This window comes from Crocuta crocuta, unplaced genomic scaffold, assembly GCF_008692635.1.
Source record: "Crocuta crocuta isolate KB4526 unplaced genomic scaffold, BGI_CrCroc_1.0 scaffold45, whole genome shotgun sequence".
Classification (NCBI taxonomy): domain Eukaryota; kingdom Metazoa; phylum Chordata; class Mammalia; order Carnivora; family Hyaenidae; genus Crocuta; species Crocuta crocuta.
In genome coordinates this window covers 1,508,712-1,536,358 of record NW_027530544.1, presented here as the reverse complement: position 1 = coordinate 1,536,358, position 27,647 = coordinate 1,508,712, and the positions used below count along the sequence as shown (strand labels likewise).

Below are 27,647 nucleotides of genomic sequence, written 5' to 3'. Positions count from 1 at the left end.
CCCCCGCGGCCGCCGGGGGCGGGCCCCCGCCGCGAGCCGGGCACCTGTGCCCGCAGCCCGGAGGTGAGTCCCGGCAGCCCCGGGCGTTTCCCCCGCGCCGGCTTGGGCTGCAAGTTGCAAACTTCAGCAACTCGGCTGGGCGGAGGGGTAGGGGCCCGGAACCGCTAGCAAGCTGGAACCAGGTGGGGGAGAAGGGGGTCCCCGNTCTCATGGTAATTCGTCTTTGTGGTTGGGGCCGCGCATTCACTTTCCGCTCACGTCGTGCGGGAGATCCAGCGCGGAGGGAGGGAGCGGGGGGCGCTCGGGCACAGGGAGGGATGGAGACAGGAGAGGGGATCTGGGACCCGCGNCTGCCGCAAACTTTAAACAACGAGGAGGAGCCACCTGAAGCGCCCTTCTTGCCTCCACCCCATCCCCCTGTGCCCAGTCTTCAGGTCATCTCGCAAGCCCCGCCGTGTCGGGCTGGAGTGGGCCCCGAGCCGGATGGGGACGGGTAGCCGCCGGTCTCTGCCGCCACCCCCGCGACGCCCTCCAGGCTTTCCGCGGCGGGGATGAGAGCAGGAGCTGGGAAAGGGCTGCCCGCCCTCGGGACGCGCTCCTTCCTGGTCCTGTGCCTGAGCAAACGCAACTGGGGTTGGAGGCTTGGAAGCTGCCTGTGTCTAGACCCCACCGCGATCCTACCTTCTCTGCCTCCAACCCTCATCTTTTTCCTTCATCCCCGAGCGATTCGAATCTCCTTCCACATTTCTCAGTCACCCCGCTTCCTATTCTCCCCACCCTCCCAGTTTGGCCTCACTCTGCTCTCTCTGAAAGCCTCGGCGCCTCTCTCAAGCGCCCTCCACGCCTGCCCCTCCGTCCTCCCCACCCCCACTCTCCCTTGTCTTATATATAGCCTCTCCTTTCCCATTCTTTCCCCTCACTTACCCCTCCCCCGCCCCCCATTTCTTCTTGACGTTTAAAAGNGCCTGGACCTCACATCTGGGAAGGGGTGGGGTGGGAGACTGATTTAAGAGGCAGTTGGAGAAGATCCACCAGTACCCTGCCCCAAATGTAGACTCCCAACCGTGGAGGAAGGGCCATAAAATATCAAAGAGAGAAGGAGTTTGCCACTTGGTCACCCAGAGGACAGTGAGGATTGTTTTTGGGAGACCTGCTCAGCAATGGGGGCTGCCTCCTGCAGTGCCAGGTTAGGCAAGTGTGTGTAGGTGGGAGGGCAGCTCCTCTCCTGATTTCAGCAGCTGCCAGCACCAGTTCCTGTGGAGGGAGGGGCAGACCTTCACCTCTTTTCTCTTTCCAGGGAGTCGTGCCAGAGCCTTTGTCCTCCAGACCCGACCATAGCCAGCATTATTGTCACTTGGACATCAAACACTTTTTAAGTGCCTACTATGTTCAATGCACCCGGCTAGATGCGGGTAGATACAAAGGCATACAGGGCTGAGCCCGTGACCAGAGAGGCGGCTAAATTCACCAATTTGATCTAAAGAAGACACTTGTGTGTGTGTTTGGAAGGGAGAACATGAATGGGGAAATGCAGAGGCAGTACAAAATAGCAAGAGCTTGGTGCCCCATGGTGACCTGGGGCTTGGGAGAGGACGGTTTGAAGAGACCTCTGTGACTCAGGTGGGACTGAGAGCTGGGCTTGTTGACTTGCGCCGCTGCCTGCCAGCTGTCTGTAAAGGGAGGATTGGAGAGAGAAGGGAAGGCCAGGAAGGGGCTCCCTTTCCACTTCTCCTAGAGCCAGATCAGGAAGGCAAAGAAGCCGAGAGGTGCAGCCTTGCTCTGTGGATTGCCACGTCCCGTTTGGGACTGGTGGAATTGCATAGGTTTTTCTGTCTGGGTGTACCCTTCCTGGCTTATTTGAAAACCACTCTGTCCGTTACTTCTTATTGAGGCTCCAAACTGGAAGATGGCTTAGAGATTGTCCCTGTTAGGGAAGTCACAGACTCCAATGCCTGCAGAGGGCAAGCAGGTAACAAGGTGTTGAACAGGCAGTTAGTTAGAATGGCTGGACAACTGGATGTTCAAAGTCAATCTGGCCAGATGAAATGATCCAAGCCAAACCAAAGTGCTGCCTTTGAGCAGCCTGACCCCCTATATTTACAGATAAAGAACTTAAGATCCTAAGAAACATTATCTCTTTGTGTGTAGGTGTTATCATGTCTCCCAGAACCTTGGGATGCTATGGTGAGTTCTTTAGATGATGAATTCCTTGAGGTCACGGAGTTATCTGTCTTACATACATCTGAGCCTTTCACATCTGCTGATTCAAGGTTCTAGATGTAGAGCCAGGACTGGAACTCAGGTCCCTTCCCTCTCCCTCCCCAGTGGCCCAGGAACTCAGTGAGTGTAAGCCAACTTTGTTCTCTGAAAAAAAAAAAAAAAAAAAAAGGAGAAAATCCAACCATGACATTTTGCTTCCTCTAATGTGGTAAAACCCTTTACAGCCGTTAGATGAGAAAAGACTAGAAGCTCACATAGGATGTTCAGGGATCTCAAGGATTATCCAGAAAGCCCTGAGCTCTGAGTGTGGATCTAAAAAGGGGAAGGAGAGCCCCAGCAAGGGGGAGAGGGATGGCAGACATTTATGGAGGATTAGCCTGACAAGGCTGAAGACGAGTAGGTAGAGTGTGTACATTTGGGAAGACGATGCTGTTGGGTCCAATTATTTTGAGCATTGATCATGACACTCTTTTTTTTTAGAGAGAGCATGCACATGAGTGAGGGAGAGAGGCAGAGTGAAAGAGAAAAGAGAGAGAGAGAGAGAGAGAGAGAAAGAAAGAATCTTAAGCAGTCTCCATGCTCAGTGTGGAACCCAAGACAGGGCTTGATCTCACAACCTGGGATCATGACCTAAGCCAAAATCAGGAGTTGTATGCTCAACCGACTGAGGCACCCAGGTGCCCAGACACTCTTGTTCTTAATCTTGGTAACCCTCTTATATCCCACAGGGAAAGTCAACAAGGTAGCAACTCAGATCACTACCACATAATCAACCAATTTACTACTTTCATTGAGGACTGAGGTGATAGAATGGGCACAGAGGGCAAAGGACAGATACTTAATTAAAAGTGCTACCATGGAAGCCTGAAATGTTACAGGGCTGAGACCCACATCCCAGGCTGCAAGGTGTTCCCCAAGATCCGCAAGTGTTCGCTTTGTCTTTGCCTAGGTACACGGTAGATGAGACCAACAACGGTAGTGAACTCTTGTGTTCACCATTTATTACTAAGCACTTACTGTGTGCCAGGCACTGTGCTGGAAGCTATGGACATAGCAATAAACAAGACATGTCTCTGACCGGTATGACAGGGAGAACACAATTACTAGCATTACCTTAACTTCAGTGGTGGAATTTCCTGTGAAGATTTTCTTTTCCCTTGGGGTTTGTCTGGGTGATCTGACAGCTAATGTGGACTTGTCTGAAGGACTTAGAGTCCTGGGTTTGTGGGGACGGCTGAGAAGGCTAGGATTTCGCCCCCTCAGATCTTCCCTAGTTTCTTCAGATTGCCCACTCATTGAGTGAGGCTGAACAACTACCTTGTGCCTGTGGTGTGCACAGAGGCAAAGCCAGGCATCTGAAGATCTGGAGATGAGAACTATAGGGAGGAAGTGCTGGTTATTTATTCTTCAGGGTCTGAACCTCAGTGGGTTCTGGGACCATCCTTTGCCTCATCCAGTCACCTAGATCACTAGCCTGTCTTCACTGATTGGTGTGTGTGTGTATGTGTGTGTGTTGGAGATAGTCACCTCTAATAAATGAATTTTCTTCACATTCAGATCTTTGCATTTGAGTTCAGACCCCATTAAGTTGGTCTAAATCTATGACAAAGCTTAACTAACTTGGTCTTAAATGTATGAAAAGAAGCCAAAGCAAGTGGCTTGGCTAATGGAGTTTCATCGAATTGACCAAATTGAGCCCTTCTTACAGCTTGTGTGGACCACACCTGGAGTGCACAGTGCTATACTGTTGTGAACCCCCTTCTCTCTGACTTTTGGTTTGATAACATGTGCTTTAGCTGAAGAGACGGCTCAATGATGGGTAATCTGGAAGGGGATCTTTGCGTATGCCTTTCTCTGTCTCAGATGGAGCATTCTCTCCCAAGGTTTTCTTTCTGAAAAAATGTCCCTAATAACAGGTTTGAATGCTAGAAAGTAGAAGGGCGAATTCCAGCCGGGAGTAAGGTTCTAAAAGGGAAGCAGGGTGCCGAATGTTCCTTGGCTCTGCCACACCACTTTCCCTCCCTTCTGCTCTAGTGTTTTGCTTTAGTGAGCATGAGAGATGAAAACCAAGCCTTCCAGATTGCACTCTTTAATCCTGACATTAGTCAAGGGCTCACCAATGAGAAATGACTACACTTGGTAGCTTTAGAATGGAAAAAAAGAAAGTGGTTTCCTTTCCAATTTGCTGCTGGGCACAATGGGGAAAGCAGGAGGAGGGGCCCTTGTGTGGAAGACCAGGCTCTGGAGAGTTTGACCTTGAGCACACTTCCCACCGGTTGGGCTGTTCCTCCTCCTCCAATCTGACTTGAAACAGAAGGACGATTCTGTGGGGCTGTTCCTGAGCAAATGAAAGCTTCATAGGCAATGGTGTGTGTGCCGAGCTGCGCCATGACACTGCCCTCATTGATTTGCCTTAATAAGGATGACTTAATCAGACTTGCACCTGGAATTCGTTTGAATTTGAAGCCTTGTCGATATTATCAGAATATCTTTGCGTTTGAACCAAGACTGTCTCTGGCTGGCCCCTTCTACAATAGGAAGGGTTGGTACTGGAGAAGACTGGTGACCATCTGCTCTGTCAGCCCCCCGAGGATCAAATTGAAGCAGATAGGTTTTAAATTCCCCAACGAGGAGGCTGGGTTAGAAATGAGGGAGTCTGCCCCACTTGAGAGTTTCTGCCAGACCTAGATTCCCCATCTGTGAAAATGAGGTAGTTAGATGAACCCTAAGACGATTTCTGGCCCTTGAGGTCGGCACTCTTGAATGGAGATTACAGTCACTTCTTGATTTTCCAGGAAAATCTCCTTTTTTGTGGATCAATTGTGGAGAATGTTTAGTCTAAGACCAGTTTCTAGTTCCCTCCAGCCCCACTTCTGGTAAGCCACCTGACTGTCAGTAGCTTCAGAGAGTGCATTCATTCTCCTTCTAGCCTCTGCCTGAGCCAAACATCATCTGGAAGGTCAATCTGCTACACAGTAGATGTGTGTGTGTGTGTGTGTGTGTGTGTGTGTGTGTGAGAATATACTCACATCCATCCATCTACTTACAAACAGATGCAGTGCATTGCAAAGCTCCGTTAGGGTTTGATCATCCAACATTTTGGATTATCTGCAGCTCTGTTCTTCTGCCAGAGTTGATATAATTCTGTCCCTAGGGAGACAATTTCAGGGAAATGGCTGGTGGGGTGGCAATTTAGATCTGTCCCTATCTGTCAACCCCACTGTTCCACCTGAGATAAAACTCCCTCCATACTGTCCTAGTCATTGTCCTGGGGGGCCCCCAAAACTCCCCTTCAAGGAGCACAAAAGAGCTGCAGTTGGCTCTTAATTATTCAGGGATGGATGGATCCAGTGTGTAAAGCACCCGACCCAAGCCTGTTCTTTCCCTTGTTTTGGTGCCTTGGGTAACTCTATACCTGTATCAAGAAGCTGGGGGAGATCTTATCATTTAATACAAACTTTTGTTTCTAGCAGCTTGTTCCCTCTGCTCCTCTTCCCTTAAGGTGCCTGGAGGAAACCAGGAGCCCTCTGAGAGGCCTCATCCACCTAGAACAGACTGCCTTTAAGGTCTACACATTGCTCTCTTGACCAGGGTGTGTTTCTGCCTGAAAGCAGGACAGAAGAGGAAAATACCACTAGACCAGCTCTGGCTTCTGCAGAGTCAGGTCCCTATAGCTTTCCCAGGATCTTGGTTTCCTTCCCCTCTCCTGTTTGTAAAGCCACCTGTACTTGAAGTTTATGGAGTCAGCTGGTAACCTGGGCCCCATCTGGAGCCTCAGTGGAGAGCAGTACCCTTGTGGCAAAAACTCCCAAATAGCCCAGCTCCAAGGAGCACTTCTGTGAAAGCCCCTCAAGGCTGAGGGTCGTTTTCCTGCATAAACCAGGCCAAGCAGGTGGCCTTGCCCTCTTTCAGCATCTCTCCAGCTTGCAGAGTGTGTCTCTCTTGACATACGGGGCCCAGTCCGGAGAGCAAGGCTCCAGTGACCTCTGTATTCAGGTAACAGTAGCTTGGCCCAGTTCAACACGAATTCACTGATTTCTGTTAGACTCACCTGGAGAGCTTTAACAAACTGTAGATGACCAGCTCCTTTAATTAAGTCTAAGTTCCTGAGTGTGGAGCCTGAGCAACGGATATTTTTTTTGTGCTTCTAATATGCAGCTATAGTTGAGAGCCGCTGACCTAAATCTTTCTTCTGCTCCCCCTGGCCTCACGCCAATGGCATGGCATGCCGAATCTCTTTGCCCTCAGCCCTTCAAAACAGCCAGGTCCTTTCTAGTAGTTACCAGCTACAGCTACTGGCATTCAGATCATAGCTACTGTTTGTGTTCCTGTGTTCTGAATGTAATGCCTTTCTATTATAAGCTGATTGTGGGAGCACACATCTAGTGTAACTTCTTTGTGGTCATTTCTTCTTAAAAAGCATTTATTGTTGCTTTTTTCCTTCTAGATACATATGTAACAAAATTGTGATTGTATTGCTTATATTGTTTGTAAGCAGCCTTTTTCATTTAAAAACATATTGTGATAATTTCCCTAGGTCTGAAGTATTCTTCTCAAATGGGCTTTTTAATGGCCACCAGTACTCTATCATATGGACGTGCCATGATTTATTTAACAAATCCTCTGGGGATTGGACATCTAGGCTGTCCAACCACATTTTACTATTATAAATAATGCTGCGGTGAACATCCTTGTATACAAATCTTTGTGCCTAGAGGTGATTATTTCAGAACAGATTGCTAGAAGTGGAATATTTATGCTTCTTTTTAACATGGACAGTTTTTGATGGACTTCCTGTAGCAGTAAAAAAATTTCACATTCAGAACTGAAAAAATAACCCATTTTCACTGGACTCCTTTGAGGCTGCAAGCTGGCTATGTCCCCCTACTTGACCTGAGGGCCAGAATCTTTGCCCAGGCAGGTGCCTCAGCTCCACCTCCAGGTCTCTCCTTCTCCTAACCCAGTGTCTTTAGTTGCTTCTTTCACCTGCTTAGCTTTCCCTTCTTCAAGTCTCCAGTCCAGGAACTATCAGCATTCAGTTCCTTCAAGCTACTGTTCCATAATAACAACTATTATTTATTGAGCTGTTACTGTGTACTAGACAGTCTGCTAAACTTTGTATCCCCTTTGTCTCTTTTAATCCTCATGTGCCTTATGTGCATGGATTATTTTTATCTCCACTTGCCACGCAAGGAAACCTTGAGAGGAAACTGAAAGAGAGAGAAAACAATTTGCCCAAGGTCATGTGGTTAAAAAGTAGTAGAGCTGGGATTTAAACTCAGACCATCGAATTCAGAGCCTTTGCTCTCCACTGTATATATACTTTTTTCCATCCTTGGCCGAAGGTATCAACGTGTTATTCAGAAATGCTCCTTCAGCATCCCTTCAGGTCATAGTCTGTGCCTTTCTCCAGTAGAAGAGCACTTCTCACGTATAAGTGGCAGGAGAGTGGCTATTTGTCAAGACCCCATTTTCCTTTTCACTTCCTTAATTCTGCCCTCACCCCTTCCTCCAGGTATCCCGTGCCAGAAAACATTTCTTGCCTCCTCACTGACCAGCTGCCAAGATCCCAGCATGCCTTGCAGCTTAGCAGGTCCAAGTTTGACATATCCCTATTGCAGTTTCCCCACCCAGTTGGAAGAATTTGGATGCTTCTTGCCCAGTATGGCTTATAAAGCTGTCAGGGAGGCATGCTATGGTAGTGATGGGGGGTGGGGGGATAGGCAGCTTGACTTCTGCTGGATGTCAAATACTGTTTAAAGTGGAGGCTGGGATACATTTTTTCATTCTTGCCTCTTTCACATGGCCGTTGCCCAAAAGACAGAGAAATAGCAACCGAAACTATCCTTGTGATTTCATTCTGATCATGACCAAGAACTAGGTGGTGATGTGATGGTGCTCAGATGAAAGACACCTCATTAGCCTGGTGTTAATAACAGCCAAGGAAAGAAATGACATGCCCATGGACCTTCCCTAGACTGTAGGAAGTCTGATTTTAGGAAGTCTGGTCTTATGATTAGGGGTTCCTAAAGGGAAGATGGTGTGTGGCAGGTGAGCTTCTGAAAAATGAAGCTTCCCATTTTTATCCATGAGTTGCATGAAACTGGAGTAAGCGAGCTTATCAAATTTGTTGATGACAAGACTGTGATGGGCAGCTCCTATAAAAGACAGAATAAATATTCAAAATGATCTCAACAGACTGGAATGCTGGGTTTAAACCAACAAGATGAAATTTAACAGGGGCAGATGGAAAGTCACATTTAGATTGCACAAATTAATTGCTCAAGTTCATGAGGGGGATGGGACCGGGAAAAGACTTGATTTGGCTTCAGATCCTGGGGGAAAAAAAAGATTTGAGGGGTTTAATTGTGCACAGGCTTTGTAGGAACTGACAGGGTGATGGGCTTACTCAAAACAATACCATCTTAAATGGGACTAAGAGAAGTACAGGAACCAGATTCAGTTCTCCCTGGTAATTATGTCTTCATTTCTGGACATGGATTGTAGAGGGGACCCTGACCAACTCAAATGTGCTCCATCGAGGGCAGCCAGCAACAGGATGGTTTGGGAAACCCAGCCACAAAAGTCCCAGTGAAGGGAACTTGTGCATTTAGAGAGGGAGAAAACCATGGGGGTCATACTGGCTGACTGCAGAAGGGGCAGGACTTCCTATAGGAGAGAACACAACTCACCAGCCCAGGAAGAGCAGAAGTCTCCAGAGTAGAAAGTACAGGAAACTGGATTTTTTTTCAGAATGGGCATCTTCCCGACCAGATGGGCTCTGGTGAAGCAGCACCAGCTGTCAGTCTTGCTGCCCAGGATGTAGCTGGGGGACCCCTGTGCTGGAGACAGATGATCAACTCAGCAGTGAACCTCTATCTCTCTGTGGCTCTGAGTTTGGGAGACACCTGCTTCCTTTCCTGATTACTCCAGAGCAGTTGTTCACAGAGTGAGGCCCCTGGCCAGCAGCATCAGCATCGCCTGGAACCTGTTAGGAATGCAACAGTTCTTGGGCTGAATCCCAGACCTACTAACTCAATGATTCCCAGGCTGGGACCCAGCGACCTGCACTGAAACAAGCCCTCCAGGCCATTTTCATGCCTGCTGAAGTTTGAGACACTACTTTAGACTACTCTAGGCTGTTCTTTCTGTTACTGGTTGCTTGTGACACTTCTACATCCCATTCCACTTTAGTGTGGAAACTTGGAAGGAAGATGGGCTTTGCGATGAGACAGACTTGAGTTCAAACCCAGTTTTTGTTTGTGGGTTTTATATGAGTTCCATTCCTTGTCTGAGCCTCCTTTACTGTAAAATGAGGGAGGACTAGTTTAAGGGAGGATCAAATGAAGTAGTGTGACTCTTGTAGATAGATGCTCATTGCTAGTATCAGGTCATTCTGGGAATTGCCTCAATAGAATAGGAATTGGTCAAAAGGAAGTTCTGGTGCAGCCTCTTCTGTATTCCTCCAGCACCCACCAGCAGGGCCCTCCCTCCTGGTACGAGTTGGTGAAACCTAGGGCTGCCAGTTCCTTGTTCCATGGGCAATGGAGAGCCATGGCTGCTTTCCTTCCCACCATTATTAATGCCCATCCTTGTGAGCATGAGCAAGTTCATCCTTCCAGTGGGCCTGTGTTTTGCTGAACCTGATCTTCTGAGGTGTGTGATTCTAGACTCCTTGCTCTCAGCATGCAATTTTACCTGCCAAAGCCATCAGTGAAGGGTCTTGGGCCCAAACAACCCGCAGGAGCCTCTAACTTTACATGGGCAAGGGGCCTGAGCTGCTGGTGTCAGCCAGGCAGGGGAATAGGAGTGGGCCCTTCCTGGAGCTGGAAGGGGCCAGGGTCACCTCTACAAGTCCCTACGGAGTGGTCAGCTGGTGGAGTCTTTCTCAGAGACAGAGAGTTCATCATCCCGCAAGGTACCCATTCAATTTTTGGTCAACAATGTCTAATAGAAAGTTCTTACATTTCTCTGAAGTCTGTGTCTCTCCCTATGGGCCCTATCTCTTCCCATGTGGCTGTTCCAGGCAAAGCTAGTCACTTCCACCACTTATCTGGCATGGGAGACCAGTTGCCTTCACCTCTTCCCCATTTCCACGAGTGCTTCTCTGACTTGTCCCTTCATCTCTGGGCACAGAACTCTGAACATCCTCCCATTTGTTTTAAATTGCAGTCACAGGACCAAATCTGGTCTTCCAGGTGAGGCCCGGCCAGCACATTCTCATCTGTCCAGGTACCACAGCTTCTGTTAGTGCAGCCTCAATTCTGCCCTGGCTATTCTGCCATGTGGCCCTGCGGACCTTTACGGAGCTTGCAGCCAGCCATTCCCGTTAGGTCTCCCTTTTATCATAATCTGTAACTCAGCCCCATCTTCTGAGTGTGCCTTTGTGCTGCATTAGTTTGCTAGGGATGCCTTGGCAAAGTACCCCAGACTGGGTGGCTTAAACAACAGAAGTGTATTGTCTCATAGTCCTGGAGACTAGAAGCCCAAGATCAAGACGTTGGCAGGTTTGGTTCCTTCTGAGGGCTAGGAGAGAGAACTTTCCCCTAGCTTCTGGTGGTAACCTGACAATGCTTGCCATTCCTTGGTTTATAGAAGCATCCCCATAACCTCTGCCTTTCTCTTTGCATGGCATTCTCCCTGTGCACCTGCCTGTCTCCAAATTTCCCCTTTTGTAAGGACACCATTCATATGTGATGAGGGGCCCACCCCACTCCAGTATGACCTCATCTTAACTAGTTACATTTGCAACAACCCTATTTCCAAATAAGGTCACATCCCAGGGTTCTGAGGATTGAAACTTAAAACATGTGACTTTTAGAGGGACACAGTTCAACCCATAACAATGCTGGAGTCTTTCTGGTCTTATGTTTGAGACTCTACATTTTTCCCTAGTTCATTTCATCTTGTCTAAGTTCAGCACATCTCTCTAACTGATTAAAATATTTCAGATTCTGGGGGCGCCTGGCTGGGTCAGTCGGTGGAGCACATGACTCTTGATCTCGGGGTTGTGAGTTTGAGCTCCATGTTGGGCGTAAAGATTGGTTAAAAATAAAATTTAAAAAAAAATCCAAGATTCTGTCTCTGATATCCATGTATCTGCTAATAACTCCCACCTTCAAATGCTTCCTGTCTATTGACCCAAGGAATTGATAAGATATTGAATGCAGTGGGAGAGCTCACCCAATCCACCGGTAGGCACCCTTGGTAAGATTGTACAGCTGGCTCTGTATGCTACTCATTCTTCACCTTTTAGTTTCCTTTCTCTAGCTTATATGCAACAATTTCATGAAGAGCTTGTCAGATGACTTCGAGATCAGCTACACTGGCTAACCCCATCTCCCTTGTCTACCAGCCTGGTGACCCTGTCAACAGAGAAGATGAGCTTTGCCTGACAGGACTTTATTACTGAACACACACTGCCTGCCTGTGATCTCAGCCGCCTTTCGTAAAGTGCCCACCACCCTTTGTTTGTAGTCTTTTCAGGAATTTGTCTCGGACAGCACATTGAGTTTCCCCCTGTGTGGTTTGCAGAATCCAGCCCAGATCCGTTTCTGGAAGTGAGGGCTGTGTGGCCTGCCTGAGGCCTCCCAGCCCCTCATGCTTGCCAGGATCCTGTCAGGATTCCTGGGAGATCCCCACAGCTGTTCTGAGCCTCATCTGCACGCACCCTGGGTGTGCGGCTGGGCCAAGTGGCTTGAATGCATTTGGAGCAGCTGGAGTTTTTTATGGTCATTGCGCTGGCCTCCAGCTTGGGCCTCCTGTGCCCGAGGCTCCTTTCCCTCTTTCCTTTCTGTGGAATCCCATGCCCTGATGGAGAAGACAGAATCTAAGCTAGAGGCAGAGCTGAAGGCCCACCAGAGAAACCCCCAAACCTATGGATACCACATTAGTTCCCTTTCAGCAGGCTTTCCCTTTCTAGCTCTCCTCTTTCCCAAATTCCTCTCATTCCTACAGCTTCTCCTTTTCTTTTCCCTCTTTTTGCTCTTTGACTCCTTGAGGGTAAGACGTAAGTAAAGGTGAGAGGGCTGCGTCAAGGGGCTGGCCTATCTGGTCATGGGCAAGCATCTGGCTGCATTGGGGAGGGAGAGGGCAGCCACATGCTGAAGGCCTCAGGTGCTTTGCTGAGGAGTCTAGTGTGGAAGGCAGCCTGGAGACACACAGTGGGGCCTGAATTCTGGCTCTACCGTATACTTGTAGAGTGACTGTGGGCAGATGATTTCTCCTCTCAGAGGCTCAGTTTCCTCATCTGTAAAATGGCCATAATACCTGCTTCAGAGGGCAGTTGTGGGAACTGAACTAAATGAGCTCCTCTTAGTAAAGCAGGACATGTGGGAAAATACCTGGGAGCTAAGCGTACTGAACCCCCCCCCCCCACCTTGTGCAGAGTGGACTGCCGAGCTGGAGATGGGTGAGGTAGGGGAGAGGGAGGCCTGTGATGAGGGTGGGGAGAGATGAGATCACAGGGTCATGACAGCAGTGAGGCCATGAGAATGGAGAAGAAGGAGTTAGTCTGAGGGAAAAGGGGAAAGAAGAAGCCCGAGGATTCTGAGCAATTTGTGGAGGAGGATGGGGTTGTTAAGATTTCCTAGAGTTGAGGCGCCTGGATGGCTCAGTCGGTTGAGCGTCCGATTTCGGCTCGGGTCATGATCTCATGTTTGTGGGTTCGAGCCCTGCATCGGGCTCTGTGTTGACAGCTCAGAGCCTGGAACCTGTCTTCGGATTCTGTGTCTCCCTTTTTCTCTGACCCTCCCCTGCTCACACACACTCTCTCTTTCAAAAATAAATAAAACATTAAAAATTAAAAAAAAAAAAGATTTCCTAGAGTTTACTGAGAGTTTATGTTGTACAGGCCATTTAAAAAGCTGCTTTATGTATTTCAACTCATGAAAGTCTTAAGGGTAGTAGATATGGCTTTATTAACCCCATTTTATAGATGGGGTGACTGAGACACGGAAATATTACATAACTATTAAGCCAATCCAGTCTTCCAACCCAGGTTAGCCTTCTGCCTCCCAGCTCGCTCTCACCTCCTTCCCACCAATATGTTTTTCCATTTCGCATTCCCATTCATCCATCACATTACCTCCATCCCTGGCTGGATCCTATAGGATCCTCACACCATCTCCTCTTCATGCTTGTGGGGTGGGGGGGCAAGGACCTGCCTTTCTCTAAGGACAGTTTTCCGGGCACTTTCCAGGAAGCCCTAACTCATATCCACGTCAGTTCTCCTCTCTCACTGTTGATCTGTAGAAGGATGGATTTAAGTTAAACTTCAGGGAGAGCCTCCCAAGTATGAATTGCAAGGGAAATTAAAACAGCATGACTTAGCTAGAGATCTTTAGGGCTAAGGTGGACGGGTGAAAGAGGAAGACAATGAGGAGAGATAGTATGGCTCCTGCATCCTGGACCTCTGAGATGATGGCTCTGGATGCAGGAGGAGTGTCAGTGAGGGGCTCCTCTTGGCAAGATGGCTGCCACTCCTAATTAACCCATGACTTTAATTACACTTCACAGCCTGGTCCTGCTGAGAGGGAGGATTGCTCTGAGATTGTGGCACTGAGCTAAATGTCTGAAGCAGTCTCCACTTCACAAACTCCTTTCCTTATGAAGGTGGGACCACAGGGCAGGGCTTTGCTTGGGCCTGGGCCTGGGGGGCTAGGCATGGGGAGCATGCCTGTGACTGTCTCCTGCCCTGTCCTGCCCTGGTCATCTGTCTGGGGAAACCTTCCTGACTGAGTCAGGCTTCTGCTGGTGGTTTGGTGCCATGGCTTCCTCCAGGGGCTCTGATAGCAGGAAACGGGGGGCCGGGCAGAAAGCAGCACGAGGAGAAGGCACAAGTAGCCCTAGGGGTGGATGAATGCCTCTAGCCCCAGGGATTAGTTCTGGTGGGATCTGCTTTGTATTCTCCAGTAATCACCACATGTGGGAACCTACTATGGGCCAGTCTCTCATCTAAGTCCTCATGGAGGGCTATAATAGAGGGATTTGGCCCCTAGTTTACACAGGAAGGAAAGACCTCAGCAAGGCTAAGAAACTTATCTAACATTGCATATGGAGGTGAAGTGGAGGAAGGATTTGAACCCAGGCCATGGTGAACCCAGAACAAGTGCACTTTCCACCTGACAATGGGCTTCTCCCAGTTGCTGGTCGCCTCTCCCAGTAGCAGACTCCCATGTAGATCCGGAGATGCAGGATCCAGAAATTGGGGTATGCAGTGTGTTAATGTTGTTCACAAGTGCTGTTGCTGCTGGGAAGCCCGGGGCTCTGGGATTCTCTGGGTCATTCTGTGTCCTGAGGAGGTGATGGGGAAGCTTCATGAGAAGCCATCCTACTCTCCCATAGCATAGCCATGGTCTCCCTCCCCCTGACACTCTCCCTCTTTCTCTTCCTCCCCCATCCCCACCCCCAAGACTTGTCCTGGTTCCCAGGTCATCCCTCTCCTGTGACCTCCCTGGGGTGGCTACCTCAGTGCCATCCTAAGCCCTCTAGTGAGCACTCCCAGGCCTGTACCTCTGCCAAGAGCCAATGTCTCAGGCACCTTTCGAACCTCCAGGATGGACGCCTTGACCCTGAGTCACAGCTGTGTGTGTGTATCTGCTTGGCGGCGGGGGCAGGGAACGGGGGGGAGGGATCTGAGGTAGAGTCTGCTGCTGTATGGAATCCTCATCTTCTATCGTGGTCAGAATTCATATTCCCGTTGTTCCTGGGCAGAACTATAGACTCCGTCCACTGTTGTCCCAGATATCCCATAGTGCTCTTTGTTGGACCTGCATAACCCTGAGCTTGCTCATGTGTGACAAGGAGGCTAGATCAGGGGAACATGTCCTGCATGCTCAATGTCCTGGCATTCTGCTCTCTCAATTACCAGGTGACCATCCTAAGAGTTATTCCCCCGTCTTACAAATGGGAAAACTGAGGCTCTGGTAGTTAGCTAACTGGCCCTAGGTCACACTCTCTATCTCACTGGCTCTCCCTGTTCCCTTGCAGCCCTGACAGAGGAGGGCTTGCGAGAGAGAGGGGCTCAGCAGCTCCATGAGAGAGGCTTACTACCCACTCCTCTTTCAGCACATTCAACAATGGCTTTTGGGCCTACCCACTGGAGGGTGGGCTCCCAGGACAGAGCACCACAGCTTTGCACCCAGATGCTCAGCCCCAGTCATCCCCCACATCTATCATGGAGATTTGGGGTGGTCAGGCTGGCGGGGGGTTTGGAGAGGCTCACATCTCAGAAGCACTGATAGAAATCAGACCACTCACTGCAGGTCTCAGATTATCTTTCTTTCTTTTTTTTTTAATTTTTAAAATATTCTATTTATTTCTGAGAGAGAGAGAGAGAGAGAGAGACAGCATGAGCAGGAGAGGGTCAGAGAGAGAGGGAGAGACAGAATCTGAAACAGGCTCCAGGCTCTGAGCTGTCAGTACAGAGCCCGACGCGGGGCTCCAAACCACAAACCGTGAAATCATAACCTGAGCCAAAGTCGGACACTTAACTGACTGAGCCACCCAGGCGCCCCTCGGATGATCTTTCTATGTTAAGTGCCCTTTATGAGGGAGTGAAGGTCAGTGGGAGGGAGGCTGGGCTTCAGACGCTAGGTGCCCTGTGTACAAGGATGATCCATCCTTCGAGACACTAAGGAAGATGATGTTTCTCCTAGTGGGTTTGCTCTGATGAGACTGGGCCAAAATTCTTCCTGGTTCTAAACTCAAAACCTTGCACAGTGTTTACACTGTGGGTAAAAATGCTTGCAGTGAACTGGAGAGCACAGAGCTTGGAAGGATATGGGATAGCATCTAGTGTGAGCAGCAGGAGCTGGGATGTGGAGGTTGTAGTGTTCTGGAGTTTTGACCATGCCTGTCTGTGAATCTGGCTCCAGAGCTGAGCCATTCTTTTCACTGAGTGACAATGGACATAAATGGAAAATGGACTCCTCTGGGTATGGGGAGGTCACAGTTGTTCTCAGGGAGTTGAAGAGACAACGTACTAGAGTTCTCATAATCTGGTGATAAGATTTACATCTCAAAGCGAGAGGTGAGAAACCAAGGATACCTGTCTTCCATCAGGTGGGGATGTTGAGATGGGGGGAAATGGCAGCATCTATGTGTCAGGATTCCTGCAGCCTCGATGCCCCCATATGTGGGCCCACATGCAGCAGAGAAGAGCCAGACTGGGAAAGAGGGGGTGGAGGCTGGCAGCGGTGCCCGGGATCGAGCCAGCCTTGGCATTGCCCACTTGGTCCTCTGGGCTGTGGCAGCTCTCACCGCAGCACAGCACAGGGACCTTCTTTGAGTTCACAGACTCAACCCCTTGGCCTGACCCATCAGCCTCTCCAGTTCTACCTTGAACTCACTGTCCAATAATGACGAATATTGACTTGAGCACCCATCATGCACCAGGACTGTGATGGATGCTGGAGAGAGAAGGGTGAATAAGACACAGCTCTTTCCTTCCAGGAGGTAAAAGTTCCAGGGAGAGGCAAGAAGCCTATTAGCCCCCCTGCAGTCTGCTGGCCTTGCCACACCCATGGCTGCTCTGTCTGCAGGGCTAAAGCCTTAGAAACTGACTGGGCCACTCACTGGCTCCATACAGTCTCAGGTAATTCACCTTCCCCTCCTCTGGGCAAAACAATGAGGAGGATATTGACAAAACCCATGGTTTAAAAAAAATTTTTTTGAGGAAAATAAGTATTTATTTTTGTTGTTGTTCTTTTTTAAATATAGTTTATTGTCAAGTTGGTTTCCATATAACACCCAGTGCCCTTCTCCTGCCCATCACCCATTTTCCCCTCTCCCCCTCCCCCATCAACCCTCAGTGTGTTCTTAGTATTTAAGTCTCTTACGGTTTGTCTCCCTCCCTCTCCTTAACTATTTTCCCCTCCTCCCTTTCCCTATGGTCCTCTGTTAAGTTTCTCCTGTTCCACATATGAGTGAAAACATATGGTATCTTTCTCTGCCTGACTTATTTTACTTAGCACAACACCCTCGAGTTCCAACCATGTTGCTACACATGGCCAGATTTCATTCTTTCTCATTGCCATGTAGTACTCCATTGTATAGATAGACCACATCTTCTTTTTTAAAAATTAATTAATTAATTATTTTTTTAATAGTTTATTGTCAATTTGGTTTCCATATGACACTCAGTGCTCATCCCCACAAGTGCCCTCCTCCATGCCCGTCACCCCCCTTCCCCACTCCTCCACCCCCATCAGCCCACAGTTTTGTTCTCAGCATTCAAGAGTCTCTCATGGTCTTCCCTCCCTCTCCCCCACCATTTTTCCCCTTCTTCTCCCCCATGGTCCTCCGTTAAGTTCCTCCTAATCCACCTATATGTGCAAACATATGGTATATTAGACCACATCTTCTTGATCCATTCGTCCGTTGATGGACTCTTGGGCTCTTTCCATGATTTACTCTTATCAAAGAGCATTCACATCCTTCTTCTCCCAGAAACTGCAACTTCCCTTTACTGAACTCTATGCCGGACACTGTTCTAATTGCTTTGTACATGATCTCATTTAATTCTTATACCAATAGCAAACCACTCTGAGTTTGGTCCTGTTGTACTCATTTTAGAAATGAAGAAATTCTCCGGAAAGAATATGTCGCAGTCATGCATCAACCTAAGCGGCAGTTTCAAATCCTTGTTTCCAATTCCACACTCCGTGCTATGTCCCGTCACAGCACATAGTACCTGCTGTCAGTGTGAGTGTCCTCGGGCACTCTGGTTCCAGGCTCTGGCGAGCCCTGGTGTCCTGGACTTGCTGAGGGCTCCGTAGCAGACTTGCCATGTTGGCCGCTTGCCCCATTCCTTAAGTGTGAGCCCTGCCCACTCCTTTCTAGATCTGTTTGGAGCTGGACTTGAAGCTGCCCACCCAGAGTGCCCATAGTTATCAGCAGTACCTCCCCCTTCCCTGGGCATCTGGGACACTCAGCACAGGTGCTGCCCCTTGTCATTCCAGCAGCACTCTGGAGTGCTCTAAAAAAGGCAACGATAAAACTCAGAAGGAGTTTCAGAAGGAAAGGGGCAGGATGCCTCTGGGCTCCAGGTCACCAAAACCTCTTGGCCTTCTCCACGTTTGAGGTCAAATTGGAGGTTGGGTTGCGGGGGGAAGAATCCAAACCACTCCCTCTTGCTCTGCGTTGTTCTGGTACTGGTCAGGGTGGCCATTTGAGGAGGGGGGACCATTACTGTTCACTTGCCATGCCATGCATTGGTGGAGAAACACAAATCTGAGCTGGTAGCACTTCCCCGGGGCCCTGACCCCTGTTTTCCTTTGTCAGGTCCGTCTTGAAAAGGGATGTATGGTTTAGCAGTTTTCTTCCTAAGCAGCACAGTACAGTCACCAGGGTGGTGGGGGGTGGAGTGTGGGGGGTGGTTTAAAACCACGGAAGCCCAGGCCCCACTATCAAAGAGGGATTCCATCTGTCCAGGTGGAGCTGGGGCATTGGTATATTTTTAGGGCACCCCAGGTGAATCTCAGGGATAGTCAGGAAGAGAGACCATCTCCCTGATGTGAGCTCCATTTTCCAGGGCAGGGAGAGAACCCCATTTGTCTCTGTGTCCCTTTGCCCAGCCTAAATGCCTGCCACCAACGCCTCAGTCAGTGTGTGTTGAGTTGTTAATGAGGGCTGGTCAGAGAACATCCTGGTTTGCCCTTCCCTTTCTCTCTCTTTCAAAGCCTGGATGGGGCATGTTCTCAAAAACAGGATCTTTGATTTTTGTATCTCCAGTGTGGAGTGAGGAGTAGGGTGCTGAACCCCTGCAGATTTCAGGGTCGCTGGTGAGTCTGTGTAGCTGGAAATAGAGCAGGGGACATGGGCGGGGTCCTTTGTGGAGCAGGTATGCAGCTGCACTCTCGCTTATTTTCTCTCTGTCTGTCTGTCTGTCTGTCTCATACGTGGATGTAATTGTGAATGGAGCTGGTAAATCTCAAAACACAGGGGTCAGGTGGGGACTGACGCACAAGGGCTGAGGGAACAAGTGTTGTTTCTCTGTATTTCTACCTGATGTACGCACAGGTCCGTCTCTCATCCCGCAGGGGAGGCCTGGGTAATTGAAACCTGCAGAGATAAGGAAGACCCCTCCTTTAGCCCACAGCCTCTCCCCTTACAGACACCCCACGGTGGGTTCTTCCTCTCAGCCAAGTGAGGAAATGGAAAAGAAAGTAGAAGTCTCTGAGCCTGCTCCCCACACTGAGAACCCCTCCCAGAGAGGACAGAATGGAGTATGGGCGCATTGGTAGGAGTCTGGATACAAACTCCCTTTCATCTCCTGCTGAAATGCTGTGCCTTGATTTCCTGCCAGCCCCGACACGGGCCCACGGGCCCACACCTTCTGCAGCCTCACTGAAGACTGGGTGGCATTGATGCCGGGAGCCACATTGGGAAGCTCGGGTTTCCTCTGCCCCACAGCCTGAGCCACATCAAAGGTGCACCTGCNTGGGCAGCTGCGGCCCTCCCCCTTAAGCTGGAGGCTCCGCCTCCTGCCACTGCCCCTGAACCCAGGGCCCAGGGGAGACCTCTGTCCAGTAGGTCCACATCCTACCTGCTCTTGGATGCCTCCCTCATCCTGTCTCCAAACAGACCCTTCTCCACAGACCTGCGCTCTGCTTCCCCGCTCACTGGATTGCCTCTGCTTTGTCTCTTCTGTCGACTTTTCCAATGGGCAGTCTCTGCCTGTGACATCTGTGCAATCTCTTCCCCTGTTCCCACCTTACTCTCTTATACTCCGGTTGCCACTGTCACTTTCTCCCTGAGTGACTTTCTTGGCTGGGGCTCTAGTGATTTAGCCCAGTGGCCATTTCTCAGTGCTCGGTCCCTGGGGATGCCCCACCTTGAACACTCTCAACAACCTCTTTTCAAAATCCTGCCCTTCCTGGGCTTCCTCCTGGCCGGCCTGCACACCTCCTCCTTCTGCTCTGCTGACAGCTCTCCTCTCCTCCCATTCTGATCCCACTCACGCATTAGAGCCAGGACTAGCCCACCTGATGCAGGTGGCCTCTTCTCCCGGGCCCTGAGAGGTGGAGCATGTCAAATAATCCTGTCACAGACACCTACTGTGTGCTCGCAGGTGCACATTGCCCTTCTAGTCCTTACGAGCCAGAGCTCTGAACAGAAGTCCTGCCCCCACGGACTTTCTATTCTAAGGAAGTAAGACAGAGAAAACACAGTAAATCATGTAGTGCATCAGAAATGATAATAAAAATAAAAATGTGATAGGATGTGGTCTTAACTATTAGCAGGACAACAACCTGAATATATCCCCAAGCAATACATGCATTCCCATGTATCCCTTATTTTGCTTCAACAGTTGCCAGTATTTTTTGCCCATCTTGTTTCATCTACTCCACCCCCACCAAACTTTTATTTATCCTAGCATATTTAAAAATTCTTAATGTTTTTTAATTTATTTTTGAGAGGGGGTTGGGGGCAGAGGGAGAGGGAGACACAGAATCCGAAGCTGGCTTCAGGCTCTGAGCTGTCAGCACAGAGCCCAACTCAGGGCTCGAAATCATGAACTGCGAAATCGTGACCTGAGCTGAGGTTAGATGCTTAACCGACTGAGCCACCCAGGCACCCCTATCCTAGCATATTTTAAACTGAACCCCAGGTATTGTGAAATTTTATCTATAGATACATCAGTGTCCATCTCTACTGGTTAGGATATATTGACATTGCACAGGAACACTGTGCCATTGTACAGCTAACAAAAGCAGCTGTAGTTCTTCTGGGACTGTTTAGCTCTGCCGTGTCTGACAGTCTTGCCTCGTCACGTGTCAGAAGTCCTTGAGGGCAAGGAGCATGGTGGTAAAGCATCCAAAGCTTGGAAACAAGGCAAAAGTATGATTGCCTGTCCGGGCAACCTCATACTGGAGCCCAACAGATCCACCCAAAGGTTATTTATTTCTCCTGGGGATTTACTTTTGCTTGACTTTCAATGTATTATTGATTGGAAGGCAGACTTCATGAAGTTAAGTGTTACCATATAGGTTGATAAGATAACATAGGTCTTTACCCTTTACAAATGATTCTGTTCAGTAGAAGAGAGAACTCCAAAGTTATGGGATATTTTGCTCTGTAGGACATTAACCAGTTTTGTCTCTGCTTCACAAACGCCTTTCTGCATTCCTTTCCTGACTTACTACACAAACCCTTGCTCTCAAATTCTCTTTGGAGCTAACTTTGCCTCCCTCATTAATGAGTTAAATTTAAATTACATTTATATGAGAGCATTTGGAAAACCACACTTTGACAGTGACTGATTCATTTTCTTCCTCTTTCCTTAGTCTAGTCCGCTGCTTGGTATGGACTAGATGTTTGTGGAATTGTATTTGACTTGACTCGGTATCCTATTATAACAGGAAGAAATCAAGGTTTCAAGTTGAGAAGTGTTTAGCAGATGTCATAGAGCTCTGGAGAGAGGGTAGAGTGGCTAAAGCAGGTCCCCTGGCTCTTGCTCCCTGTGCTCCCCGGAGAGCGAGAGGAAGGTCAGGTTCTGTGGCTGTGGGGCTAGAGAGCCCTTGCCCACCCTCTGCTCCAGGGAGCAAGGCTCTCTCAGGCTCTAATGCGGAGTGGGGAGGATGGGAGGGGGCAAGAACAAGACACGTGTATGTGCAGGTGTGCATGTATGTGTGGCAGGGATGTGCCCACGAGGGTATGCTGGTTTGCCAGGGTGCCCCCATGCTCAGAGGCAAGGGTAACATTGTGGGAGCGTTCTTTTATGTCCCCAAATTACCACCTTCGATTCCTCATGCTTTTCTGGGTTGGGGAGGGCTTCTCCTTTACAGCTTATCCCCATTATTCCATTCAGTTGAGGCTTGGGGATGCAAAGGGAGGCAAGAATATTGACAATGTGGTGGAGATTGTGGTGGGAGGGATTGTGTTGTGAAAAGCAGCTGTGCTTTTTATCTTCTAAGGGGTTGTGTTTCTGTTCCAAGAAAGGGGGTGGTGGTGTTAGGGTGTGTGTGTGTGGAGCGGAGCTGATGGGGTGGGGTAAGAATTGTTCTGTGGGTTCCCAGGACTGGAGCTGCTCAGTGTGCAGAAACAATTCTTCCCTTTACTTAAATTTATCCAATTGTCATCCTGGCTCCCTCAGCCTCTGGAGTGTCTTTTCCTCCAGAAAACCAAAGCAACATGGAGTTAAGGGTAGACTTTGTCCTCCAGGGACCCACCCCAAGCTTCCAGGTCCCCCAGTTCCCAATCTCAGTGTTCAGTGTGGCACCAGCCAAGACAAACAACACCTTGGAGAGTTATTAACAAAAAGGGATTTTCCGTTCGCTTTAAAGGATGTGTTCAACATTTTATTTCAACTAGCATGGAAAAGCTTTAATAACATCTTTATATTCCTATTTGGAACTAGGGTAACTTTTGAAACCTGCCTAATCAATGATGGGGGAGCACCATTTGGGGGACATCGTTGGTCCTGGAGACTGGAGGGTGATAGGAAAGAGGGGGCATTTCTTCTCTCCCTGGCTTTCTTCGTTTTCACCGTCCTGGCTTGTCAAGCACTGCCATGCTCCTTTATTGCCCTCTCCTCATTCCGTTCATGTATCACCCCCAGCCACTCCTCAGGAGACATTTGCCAGCTCCAGACACTGGAGACACAAAGATGAATGAGACATTTTTCCCAGCTGGAGATGCTCTGAGCCTGGTGGACAGTGATCCTGCATGAGTGAACAGTGCTTTCTGGTTGGCAGAGCACATTCACACTTGTGTGTTTTAAGCCTCATGAGAGTTGGGGAGATGAGCCAAGACAGGCATTATCCATCCCAGAAGAGGAAACTGAGGCTCAGAGAGGTTGTAGGCCATCTCCAAGGTCACACAGGTGGTGCAAGGTGGGGACAGGACTGGAAGAGCCTTCAGGTAATGGTCAACCCCGTAATCTCTGACTGCACAGAGGCTGGTAACTAAAGGTTACAGGAGTTGGGAAGGTGGCGGCAGAGTGTCAAAGAAGCTGAGGGCTGGCCTACAGGACATGGTGACTTTTGTCTGCAGTCACTTTTGTTTAATGTATTGGTAAATTATTATTTATTGCTAAGTAATATTTCAATGTTTTAAAAAATGTTTAATTTAAATTTTAGCTAACATACAGTGCAATATTGGTTTCAGGAGTAGAATTTAGTGATTCATCACTTACATACAACTCCCAGTGCCCGTCACAAGTGCCCTCCTTTATGCCCATCGCCCATCTAGCCCATCCCCCACCCTCCAGCAACCCTCAGTCTGTTTTCTTTAGTTAAGAGCCTCTTATGTTTGCTTCCCTCTCTCCTCTTTTTTTCCCCTTCCCATATGTTCATCTGTTTTGTTACTTAAATTCCACATATGAGTGAAATCATATGGTATTTGTCTTTCTCTGATTGACTTATTTCGCTTCACATAATACATTCTAGCTCCAGCCATGTTGTTGCAAATGGCAAGATTTCATTCTTTTTTTTTTTTAATATTTTTACTTATTTCTAGGAGAGAGAGAGAGAGAGAGAGAGAGAGAGACAGCTTGAGCAGGGGAGGGTCAGAGAGAGAGGGAGATACAGATTCTGAAATAGGCTCCAGGCTCTGAGCTGGCAGTCAGCACAGAGCCCGATGCGGGGCTCGAACCCACGAACCGCGAGATCATGACCTAAGCGAAAGTCGGACGTTTAACCGACTAAGCCACCCAGGCGCCCCTCATTCTTTATTTTTTTAAGAGAGAGAGAGAGCAGGGAGAGGGGCAGAGAGAGAGATAGAGAGAATCTTAAAGCAGGCTTCATGCTCAGAGCAGAGCCTGACATGGGGCTTGTTCCCATAACCCTGGGCGCCACCCCCACTTTGTTTTAGAGGGAGAGATAATTTTATTCTTTTTGATGGCTGAGTAATATTCCTGTGTGTGTGTGTGTGTGTGTGTGTGTGTGTGTGTGTGTGTGTGCATGTATACTACATCTTCTTTATCCATCTATTAGTTGATGGACATTTGGGCTCTTTTGATAATTTGGCTCTTGTTTATAATGCTCCTATAAACACTGGGGTGCATGTACCCTTTCAAATCTGTAATTTTTGTACCCTTTGGGTAAATATCTACTAGTCCAATTACTGGATCGTAGGGTAGTTCTATTTTTAGTTTTTGGTCTGCAGTCCTTTCTGTCTGGCTTGGGACGCATGTCTCCCTGGCTGGAGTGTTAGAGGTCAGGACATTGTGCTCTCCCTTGCCTAGAAAAAGGTAAAGAGCACATACCACTCTTTCAGGCCAACTACCTTTGGTGTCTGAGAGTCACATTCTGGTGACCATGTAGTCCTGAGTCCCTATTTCACCCCCATGCTCAGCCAGTTGCAGTGAGAGGGACTGGAGCTGGACATGAGTAAGATCTTGAAGAATGGGACAGGATGGAGTGGGGGAAGGGGGTTAGTTACAAAGGGAACCTGTGGAGTGCTGGTGTCATTTAATGGAAGACAAAGAATGTCCTTCCTGGCTGGGGAGGGACCAGCTGTGGAGCTTTGGGGGCAGGGCCTGGCAGGGGAAGGCTGTGGGCAGAAAGTGGTGGAGGAGGGGAGCAGCAGGGTCTAGGAGGTGGATTGGCTGTGGTTCTTGAGCAAGAAAGTTACCTGATGGTGATGTGTGTCAGGTTGTATTGGGACATTCATGTTGCGTGTGGGAAGCTGAGCTGTAAGGGGTAAGTGCCCAGAGTATTCACTGTTTTCTGACGCTTCATGCTGGCCTTCCTGTTACAAGAAAGTACAAAAGAAGTGACCTCCTAGAGTCTATGAGACCTGATTCTCTCATCCATAGGGCGTTTGCCCTTTGCAGAGCGTTCTGGATTCTCAGAGAGCTAGTGTGAGGTTTGGTCTGGCTGCTTATCAGATTTTCTAGGGGAACTTTAAGGCCACACCCGTGCCTCACACCCGTGAGATTGATTTGATAGATCTAGGTGGGTCTGAGAGTCTGAATATTTGTTCTAGAAGAGCAACACCATTATACGAATACCTACTATTTGTTTGGCATTGGTAATCAGCCACCTAGTCAGGAGATGAGGGGCAATCAATTTCCATCAGCGCGAAGGAGTCTGGGAGGAGGCAAGCCGTGACATCTGGCCACCTGCCGGGCACCCCATTTTCAGTCTGACAGTCTGCACACTAAAGCCCAGCTCTCCAGGGAAGTTGGGCTGGGTCATTCCAAATTTCAAAGTTTTCTAACCAGCTTAAGATCTGTACTTTTAAGCAACAGTACTTAAAAAAAATTGTCAGCCACTGTGTTTATGATCCTGTATAAAATGTATTACATGCGCCCCTGCCATTTTAAACAGTCACACAAGCATAAATGTAACCTTTTGTTGATGTCCCACGGGTATGCTAGTAACCTTAATTAATGCATTGAGCTATAATTCGGTGGGGCTTATGGGACGATTTGCTTATACCAAATGGCCCCCTGAGCTTTTGAGTTTTTGTGTCTGCTTTTTAGTTTTTCCAGCTGTACTTCTTGCTGACTGATGTCCCTTCTTGCTAGACACAATGTTCCTGCCTAAAGCAAATGTCTTCTCACTTTCAATTTGCATTTATTATATGGGTTTGGGAAATGGATAACTAAAGTGCTTGTAATTGGGTAGGGAATCTGTGGTTAACTTGCCATTATTCATTCCACATCCTCTCCTTGAGTGGCAGCAACGACATTTGGGATTGACCTCAAGCCTAAGGAGGTGACCTGATTGGTTTAAGGGGACACTGTTTTCCTTTGTTAGTGGTTGGGTCATGATGCAACTTTGACTAATGAGATTTGAAGAGAAGTTCTCACTGATTTCCGAGAAAGTTCTTCCTCACTAGCAATAGGAGACCGTAGAAAGTCACTCTCCAAGTAGGTATAAACGAGAAGACACACAGCTCCAGTTGCTTTCTTTGAGGAAAGTCTACTAGGGATGGCAGAGAGGGACGTGGAATTACAAAAGCTGGCATCGTGGAGAAATCGGAAAGCACCATGAGCTGTTGGGGGTTGAATGTCTAAGCCTCCTCTCATGTGAATTATTATATTTGCTTTGGTTTAAGCCCCTTTGAATTGAGTAGGGTTTGGGTTACTTATAACTAAAAGCATACCAATGGATTAAAATCAAATATATGAAATAAAAGTGAGTGGGTTCTGGGCGAAGCCTGGAGACTTTTGTATGTGCACTTCAATACCCTGTTTTGGTTTCTCAGAAGTGTGGTTTTGTGTTTTGATTTTGAAGGGCTTGTTTCTTCCTGAAATTTTCCAGGTGGTTAATGACTGCTTCCTGTTCACCTTTATATCCCCAGTACTTTTCGCAGTGCCCTGCACTTACTGGACATTCAAAAAATTGTTAAATTGACTTAAACTCGGCAGTCCGCACGTATCTGCAGGGTGCGTTCTCCTTCCTGTTGACAATCATATAAGCTTCTTGCTCTTTATCTATCAAGTTTTTTAGAATGTTAAAGACACCACAAACTCTTAACACAAGTAATTTTTCTGTAGTGCTTTCCAGCTTACAAAACCCCACCTGCAAACAGGTAGGGCCAGGATCATCCCCATTTTACAGAGAAGAAAGCCAAAGTTCAGTGGATTTATACAAAGCTTAATTTTATCATTAGTTCTTAACAAATTTAATTTTGAAGTGGCATCCAAAGCACTTCCTTTTAGAACAAGTAACCCCTGTGCTCCAAAAGGAGCCTTTCTTACAAGACTTCTAGACGGGTGCTTCTGTGGTCGCTAAGAGACATAAATAATGTAACGATCAGCATCTGCGGGTCAGGTCTTCAGGATGGCACTGGCCCTACCTCCCACTGCCACCCTAAGAGTGCAATTTGCCATTGGCTTAAAGCTCTTCAAGATTCACAGCTTGAGCTTCTCACCTAGCTAATTGGCGCTCACTCTTCGAACTGGGTTGCCCTCCCCAGTGAAGGAGGAACTGGAGTTCACCTCCCTCTGCTCTCCTGAGTTTTGCCACTAAAAATGAACTGTGAAACTTGAAGGTTTCCTGCTTCGGACACACGTCACAGTGGGTGTCCACACAAAGGCATCTGGGAACTCTGAAGTGGGTCTGCTGCCGAGGGAAGGCATTCCCCCGTGTGCATCAATGCTGTGAAGCTGTGTGTATTCTTCAGTATACAGTACATGAGGTTCATTAAAAGTTATCTCTATTGGGGTGCCCAGGTGGCTCAGTGGGTCAAGCGTCTGACTTCGACTTAGGTCATGATCTCACGGTTTGTGAGTCTGAGCCCCGTGTCGGGCTCTGTGCAATCAGCTCAGAGCCTGGAGCCTGCTTCGGATTCTCTCTCTGCCCCTCCCCGACTCATGCTCTGTCTCTCTCTGTCTCTCAAAAATAAATAAACATAAAAATTTTTTTAAAAAGTTATCTCTACCGCCTCCCTCTTTCCATGATGCCTGTCTGCCCATACCTAGCACAGAGCCCCCCAAATGATGCTCTCACACCACCTCTTCCCTTCTTACT

The 27,647-nt window shown here is 48.4% G+C and overlaps 1 protein-coding gene across 3 annotated transcripts in view; it reads left to right on the top strand.

The window, feature by feature from the left end:
- The first annotated feature begins 30 nt into the window (after nt 1–30).
- Nucleotides 31–27,647, top strand: part of SEMA5B (semaphorin 5B) — a 118,921-nt gene continuing 91,304 nt past the window's right edge. For 2 of the 3 annotated variants that reach the window (XM_077767613.1, XM_077767615.1), the window contains exon 1: nt 31–63. The gene's annotated coding sequence lies outside the window, so the exon portion shown is untranslated. Of the gene's footprint in view, nt 64–24,848; nt 24,867–27,647 lie in introns of those variants that run through there. The other variant, XM_077767614.1, reaches the window with a different exon arrangement.